Source organism: Lampetra planeri, chromosome 60 (genome assembly GCF_965212315.1).
Source record: "Lampetra planeri chromosome 60, kcLamPlan1.2.h2, whole genome shotgun sequence".
NCBI classification, from domain to species: Eukaryota; Metazoa; Chordata; class Hyperoartia; order Petromyzontiformes; family Petromyzontidae; genus Lampetra; species Lampetra planeri.
Window position 1 is genome coordinate 4491968 of NC_136166.1, and position 8456 is coordinate 4500423.

General features: G+C 47.6%; 1 long non-coding RNA gene across 1 annotated transcript; it reads left to right on the plus strand.

The window, feature by feature from the left end:
- Nucleotides 1-661: 661 nt before the first annotated feature.
- LOC144736322 (uncharacterized) lies at nt 662-8223 on the plus strand. The gene is made up of 3 exons (XR_013588757.1): nt 662-842; nt 1885-1996; nt 7203-8223. It is a non-coding gene; the product is annotated as an uncharacterized LOC144736322 (long non-coding RNA).
- Nucleotides 8224-8456: the final 233 nt, after the last annotated feature.

The window sequence follows — 8456 nt, forward strand, 5'->3', positions numbered from 1 at the left end:
ACGTCACAGACGTGATACATATTTCACGGCAAGTAAGCTGTGACGTCACAGATGTGACGTCACAGTTCACTTGCGTGCAATATATTATATCCATTATTGCACCCCCTCCCCCCCCATATACAAACGTCTATTTTTATACTTTTTGCATTGTATACAGTCAAGAATACAGCGCCGCGTGTGGATGTACTCACGGACGATATCGCCTTGAAGGCCGAAAGAGAAGTCACGGATGGTCACGTTTGTCAATAGATTTGGTCAACTATGTTAATGAAGCGTTCAACCTCACTGATGTTTGTCAATGAGGTTTACCAAGTAATTTAACCGCGTTAACGATGTTTATTGACGACGTGGGCGAAGAGTGCTCCCGAATGCGATCTTCAAGCACACGGAGAGCGCGTCCACCTCCCACGAAGAAGAGTCCGTAATGGTCGACCGTTGCTAGGAAGTGACGTCACTTGTTGCTAAGGTAACAAACCTGAAGCCCACGTGGTCCACTGCATCCTCCAGGCCTGAGTAGATTGCGACTGTCAATTTTGACTTTAAACTTTCGTGACTTGCAGGAATTAATTTTTTTTGTTCTTACGGTAACATCACGTAGATAGAAAATAACATTTTTAATTAAAGCAAAAACCTCACGATGTTTCTATCGCAACACAAGCGGTCTTCATCACGTGTTGCGATCGAAACGTCGCGGGTTTTTTGCTTTTATTTTAATTTATTTTTATTTCATTGTTATTTTCTATCTACGTGACTTTACCTGAAAGAACCAAGAATATAGCTACGACTGTACTCTGGTCGCCACGGATGAAGAGGCCGAGTGGGCACGGTTCAACTGTTGCCAGGTACCTCCACCACTCAGCTCGCAGCATACACACAGTTTCCACTATGTACGGCGTGAAAGAAGTGTTTAACATGCTGTAAACACGTACGGACCAGTAGTAGACCCTTTGTGTGTGTGCGAGTTGCACGCGGTGAGGTGGAGGGGCCGTGAGGGCCGCGCGGGGGATGGGAGCGGTGTAGAGGGGGGCGCTCTGCTACTTTGCTGTAGAACCCCGTGGCAACTTGCTACCGTCACTACGTAGTGCTCAACCAGCCAAGTTCATTCACGCTCACGGCCAAAAGCAATAGCGGCGAATATCTGAACCTGTCCCGAGCCCCCCTCAAGGTCGACTCAGCCTTAACCGAGTAGAGTTGTGTAAACGTCAACACTGGCGAGACGAAGGCGGCCGGGCGTGGTGCGGACCGCATGGACTGCTCGTGTGCCATTGTCTGTTGATTAACTGTGAATAACCCAACCAATAACAGATATCCATTGTAATTTACATGGATACATGAACACCCCCCCCCGCCCCCTCTAGTCTTCGTATACGATATGCTTACAAGTGACGACATCACATTTATCCCCCGTCTTATTTAAGACCGAGACAGGGGGAGGATTTCACCACAGCTCTGTCTGTCGCCTGACGAGGCAGGTTGTTGTAGTTACAGGCGAAACGTCACGGTACTTGAATTGTAAATGTTGTGGGTTTACTCTCCAACACCGATGTGCTGAACTAGTAACTAATTGGCATGTTTTGTTTACGTGACAAACCTTACTAATATTTACGCGATCTAACCCAAACAAACAAAAACACCGTCTAATAAGTACATATTTATATTAATTCCATGGATGGACCTTGGCCTGGGACTGTGGAGATTGTGAAGTTATGGATGCAGCTTCTGTTTGTGCTGCCATCGGAATGACTAACAAATAAATAATGCACACGGATTGGTGACTACAGTACTAGGCCCACAGTGGTTTTATATTAAATTTAAAAGTGTATGTGCTTTGTGGTTGCTTTATTGCGCGTGCGTATGTAGTGTGTAACACTTGTTTGAACGCAGGTGATGGGGTCGTCCATGTTGGGTGTCATTGCGGTCAAAAACAAGCAGCAGTACGAAGACCAGGACGCCCTGGTCTACCATGAGGACGAAATTGGTCTCGCCCGGTCACAAAGTACGACAGCAGTACAGGTTTTCCACCACACATGCACACACCTACGGGTTTCCCAATACAAAGACGAAGATCCCCTATATAGCCTCAACAGACTGTTGTGGCAAGTGCTGTTGACAAGCACCTATGAAGGTTAGCACGGTCTACCAGGGGGTGGGTGGCCAACACCACACCCGGCCGCCTTTGTCTGGCCATGAGCGGGAATCCAACTCGGATGTTTGCGGGGTTCGGAGCGTCGCTTACTATCCACTGCGCCACTGCTACCCTCACATAACGCACACAGAAAAAAACACACAGACACGGATCCACACGCACGGACACACAGGGACCTGCTCAACATTGAAATGTGCAGCCCTTGTGTGGCGGCCTGCGTTGAATTTGGGCGTCCATCTCGTCACCCATGCAAAAGATCTCGACACAATCAATGGCAGTCCCCCTTGCCTTGCCCGGCATGCACATTGGGCTAGTCACCCCACACACAGCGCACACAACGTGCGTGTCGCGTATGCCAAATCAAGAGCCGTCCCCTAGTATACGGCAAATTCGGCCGACCGCTTTGGGGGAGGCCCCACGTGTAGACATCAGTGTCACATGTAATGTTTCCGGTTTAGTTTGAAGGCATCGGGGGTCTCACGCACCCCACTATTGACGGCTCTGGCCAAAGTAAACGGCAGCGCGGAGCACGTGTCACGCGCACGGGCCACGTGCGTCACGTGTACGTGACATACGAGGCAAGCACCTGCATCGCGTGTTCATCACTCGTAAGGCATGCCCTTTGTGCATGTGACGTGTGTAGTGTGTGCAACACGTGGGACATGTATGTCACACATGCGCATCGCAATGTGATGTCATGTGGACGTGGACATTTGAATCGCAAGTAGCTCTCTGGTGGGCAGGACGGATCTTTGCGTGGGCAAGTAAAGGGGTGGCTGATTAATACTGATACGGAGACACGTCAAGCCACACACTCGCCAACACACTCACACACTGGCACTCACTGCACACTCACACACTCGCACACACCTCACTCACACACACTCACCGGCACACTCGTGTGCTTGCACACTAGTGAGTTTCCACAAAAATGTGCTGGACATTAGTGAGGCCACATACCAAAGAGCACACACCAGCAGGTTTACACATCAGTGAGCTTACACACTCGTGGGCGCAGTCACACAGTAGTGAGCTTACAAATTAGACCGTACACACCAGCTCACCGGTGAGGTGAGCTCCACACTGGTGAGTTCACACCCACCTGTATATGTGTGCAAAGCTCTTAACCCTAAACCTAATAGATCCCAAATGTCATGGCTAAAGTTATTTTCCACACACGCACGTGCAGACACGTGCATACACACGGACGCACATATGAAGGCACGCATACACAACAAAGACAAAGATCCCCCGTATAGCCTTAACAGACTGTAGGGGCAAGTGCTGTTAGCGAGCACCTATGAAGGCACATACGTGCACACAAACACATATGCTTGGACATGTGTCAACATATACAATTCCATGGCGTTGTAAATTGGCACTCCCAGAAGTGGAATCAGGACTCCCAAGCGTGCGATATAGCTCAGTGGGCCTTACCTGGTAAAATACATATAATTAGTTTAGTTTCAGGATGTAGAGTTCTGAAGATATTTCATCTTTCAGTCCTTTCTGAGCGTTTGAGTGTGGGTGAGTGTGAGTGACAACTACTTGTGAATTGTTTATTTTTATTATTACAAATAAAAGCATTTCCAGCTATTGACATGAAATATATTAACTCTGGAAGATGATGATGATACAGGTGGTGGGTAGCGGTAGCGTAGCGTTTAGCACACTGCGCTACGAACCCGACGACCCGATCTAAATTCTCGCTCATGCCAAACGCAGGAAACGATTATCTGAAACGGTCATGGGCCTCTCCTAGGTCGACTCAGCCCTAAATAAGTACCTGGTGTGGTGTAACCACTGTTGGGGAGACAAAGGCGGCCGGGGGTGGTGTTGACCACTCACCCCTCGTGTGCCATGCTGGCCTTCATAGGTGCTCGCTAACAGCACTTGCCCCAACAGTCTATTCGGGCTATATGGGGAGTCTTTGTCTTTGGTGGTGATGATACAGATTGTGATTGATTATACAGATGGTTGGGATGATAATGATACATTTGGTGATGATGGTGATTATGAAGATGGTGGTAATGATGGCACTGTAAGAGTTGTCCTTGAAGATTATATTTACTGTGTAACATTGAGAAGACACACTCATATAAAATGCAATCATTTAAGCACAATAATGATTTGAAGCTTTCGTGACTGCAGGAATCCATATTCTTAGGTTCTTTTGGTAAAGTCACGTAGGTAGAAAAATTAAATGAAACAAAAAATAAATATTTCATGACGTTTCATCCTCAGGCGGAAAAATAATCCAGCAGTAGAACTACTGAACCAGCGAGAGACCTGTTACAACAAGGTTATTTATGTGGCGATGGGCAACCAAGCGGGGTCTGAGTTGGATAGGAATTCTATCCCCAGACGCAAGTACGTCAGTTATGTTAATGGTGGAGATTAGGGAGAGAGAGATTAGGGAGAGAGATTCAAATGAAATGAGCTACCGTCACCGCATAAGAGTATCATCGCATATGCGCACAACAGCAGTGTTAATGGGAGATTAGCACTATGTTGATGGGAGAGATTAGGCAAGGAGATTAGGGGATTAGCAAGTTAATGTCACGTCTATATGTAACACAAGCTGCGGCGCTGCCAACTGCGCTGTGAGGCAAGCACGTCCACGCAAGAGAACCACCGCACGGTGGTCACGCCAGTGAGACACAAAGCCCATCACACAGCCAGAATCATCGATACATCGAGGCTAAGGGAGCAGAGGTGGCCATGTTAGTGTAATAAAGGACTCTCTCTCAGATGTCGATCTCTGTTGTCCTTTATTGGGTTCGTAGAATCTCGTTACCACGGCGTCCTCGCTCAGGCCCGCGTCCCTCCCGACGATCTCTCCACAGCCCCTCGGCTGTTCCGATATGCAGTCTCCCTGCTGTTCCAATATGCAGTCTCCCTGCTCCTCCAATATGCAGTTTCCCTGCTGCTCCGATATGCAGTCTCCCTGCTGCTCCGTTAGGCAGACTCCCTGCTGCTCCACCTTGCAGCCACACCGCTGCTCCGCTAGCTCTAGCTTCACTGCTGCCCCGTATACAGCTAGCCTCCCCCAGCCGCTAGCTCTCTGCGTCTGACACCGATGGCTGACGGTGTCGACGTCTACCACCGCGTGGCGACCGCACCACTCTCTCCGTCCTGCCCAGCGTGGCCTGTTTCACCCCGTCTCAACTCCCCTTTTCCACTTCCGGTTCTCCCCCTAAATCCTCTCTCCCACGTGACCCTAACTCCACCCACTCCCCACGTGACCCAGACTCCGCCCCCCCTCAATCCTTGCTCGCATTACATTAGTGAGACTACAGCCCGTTAATATAGATGCACCTAACAGGGCAATGCAGTCGGAGATAACAGCCAAAGGGCAGGAAAGAATGGAAGCACCACAGTAAGTTACAATTTTGCTCCTAGGCAGCCCACACGTACCACGTTCAGCACGTGATCTATCCCGCCCGTACATGTACAGGTCAAAATACAAAATATAGACGAAAAAATACATATAAAATATGATTTTTCCGAAAGAACCAACGTGAGGTTCTGGAGTCACATTGTATAATGAAATACCCCTTGAAAATGTACTTCTTGAAAATGTATAATATTGGAGAGAGGAAGTTGATTTATATTATGAGATGTTGCTCATTTGTACATGGGCGCTTATTCTATTAAATCAAATCTCTACGCAAAAGCAAGCAATTAAAGTCTTTCTTATTGTTCGGATTCAAGTATACATATTTAACGCGGCAAGCAATCAACAAAACATCTACAAACAAACTATTTTGCAGCGAAATTCACAGCATACGTATTACACAACTAACACGATCAAACATGCACTCTTTAAACGAATGCATTCTCCATTCTGATAAACTTTAAACCGCAGCGTGTTTATCGAATTGTTGAAGAGGGTCTCGGTTCAAGGCCGGTGGCCGCTCTGGTTAATATCGCAGTCTGCTTCGCAGTCGACACTGTTAGAGCGAACACGTACATGATTCGAGAAAGAGAGTCGGCCAAGTGTTGTGCGGCGTAATTATCCAAATTTGAGGAAGTTACTCGCAAATTATTCCATTAGAGAAGCCGCCTAATAACATCATAAACCAACTGGCAGGGTAAAGCCCGCTTGCAAGGCCGCGGCTGCAAAAGGGCAGCTGCCCCCAGTGTACCCCTGGCGCAGGGTATATATGAAATGGAGTCCGCGGAAACTGGTATTGATGTAGTTTACGCGTCGCCATGGGCGGCAGGGTGACACATTGGTAAGTAACCCTTGCGCCTTGCGACAAGAAACATGGGTTTGATTCCCGACTCGAGCGCGTTTCTGCCTGGTGTTGGCATCTCTCCCGCTGTTCATCAGATTTGTAAGTGCAATGGAGTGTTTAAGTGAGGGTGTGTGCGAGTGAGTTAACGTAAATGTGTGAGTGTGTGATGATTGTATGTTCTCCCCTCTTCTGATTCTCCTCCGCGTTCTCTAGTTTCCTCCCATAGTAAAAAAAATACCCAATACAACGAGTTTGGCATTGGGCAAAACAACTCAATACTGAAAAATCACCTGCAAATTACTCAATTGGGACTAAACAGTGATGGCAAAAACTTTGCAGGACCCTCATGAAGAAGAGTCTTGAGTTTTTTCAGGGCAAAGAAATGTAATAATGAATCTTGACTTAAAGCTTTCGTGACTGCAGGAATGCATATTCTTTGGGTCTTTCGGTAACGTCACGTAGATAGGTTCAAATAAAATAGCCAAAAATAACAAAAACTACGACGTTTCGATCGCCACACAATCGTTCGTCATCAGGAAGCAAAAAAGAGAGGGGGACAGCTGCTGAGGCAGGCAGTCTGCCTTATCTGAACCAGTGTTGTGCCTATCCTAGGTAAACTCTGTCTTAAATGAGTACCTGGTGCAGTGTGTAGACATGAGCACTGGGGAGACAGAGGTGGCTGCATGCGCGTGGTGCTGGCCACCCACCTCCTCGTGGGCCATGTCGCCTAAAAGCAACACAGTCTGTTAAGGCTCATTTGGGTGATCTTCATCTTTGTTGTACGTTTGTGCCATTTTGTGTGTCCGTTGTCACAGATTCCAAGCTACAGCCCTCCGGAGTCCACACCATGGGGTTCACCTTCTCCCCGGCCTAAAAAGCCAGGCAGCACTAGTGCATCGTGGATGCGTGTGCACTGCGGTGTCTACAAGATGTACGAGGAGGTGCATGAGTGGACATACACTCTGGGTTTTACATCTGCAGAGTTAATTAAGTGTACATTGTGCTCGCAAGCAGAGGTGAACAATAAAAAAAATCAGTGGCGGTTATGAGAAACGCTACCCTGAAGTAACTGACGGTTTGCACTCTGAACTTGCAATCCAGAAGTTACTGGTTCGTTTTCCCATCGCAGCGGTTGAAACAGTGGCGCAATTTTCTTAAATTTACAATTTTAACCTTGCCAACCAGGACAAACAGTCAGGTGAGGTCTATAAGCGTCATGATGTATTCATAGTTTAGGACAGCTTATGCCCACTTCTTAACCAGCCAAGACCCTGACCCCTTTGTGATGAAGGTGATTTCACAAAGATATTGGTTACTGAATCGGTGGTGTATATTGACTAACCACAAAGCACTGTTTTCCATTCTGGTATATCTCAACATGTTCCGTGATCCACCAGAAAGCTATGACCAACAGTTACCCGGATGGATTTAACCAAGTAATATAACACGACAGACATGCCAAGTGCTCGTGTGATCTATTGGTAGAACAATTATGTTTTTAATCCATGAATTCTTAGTGAGGGATTCTAATTTGCCATAGACTCTAACGAGAATTACTTTATATTAGATGTTTTTTTTCTTATTTGTCCTGAGATCCACAATCACCATTTTTTGCGATCATCCACCCCTGAATTGCGATCAACATATCGGCCACCATTTATCTAAAGTTCAAAACCTGCAATTGTGCCAGACTTGGCCTGCAGGAATGGGCCATTAGGGTGTCCACTCGGAGGGAAAAACTCTGTGGGGAATACAAGCAACAGCTTCGTAGGCTGTCTTCATTCTCATAGTCAAAACTCTGTGGGGAATACAAGTTTAATAAACCACTGTAACGACGATCTGTAACTTGTGTCTTCTTTATTATGTATTCAATCCTTGACAGCTGGACAGCTCCGCGCTCTTCACTCTGACACGGTTGCACTCCCGTTCCACGCGGTTAAATGTTGTCGCTCGCGCCAGCTCGCTCACACCTTCCCCCGCTCCTGCACGCCGCTGGCAGGCGGCTCGCAAGGAAGAAGCCTCCGGCCCGCCACGTGACCGCTGACGTTCCGGAGGCGCGAGACGTGGTT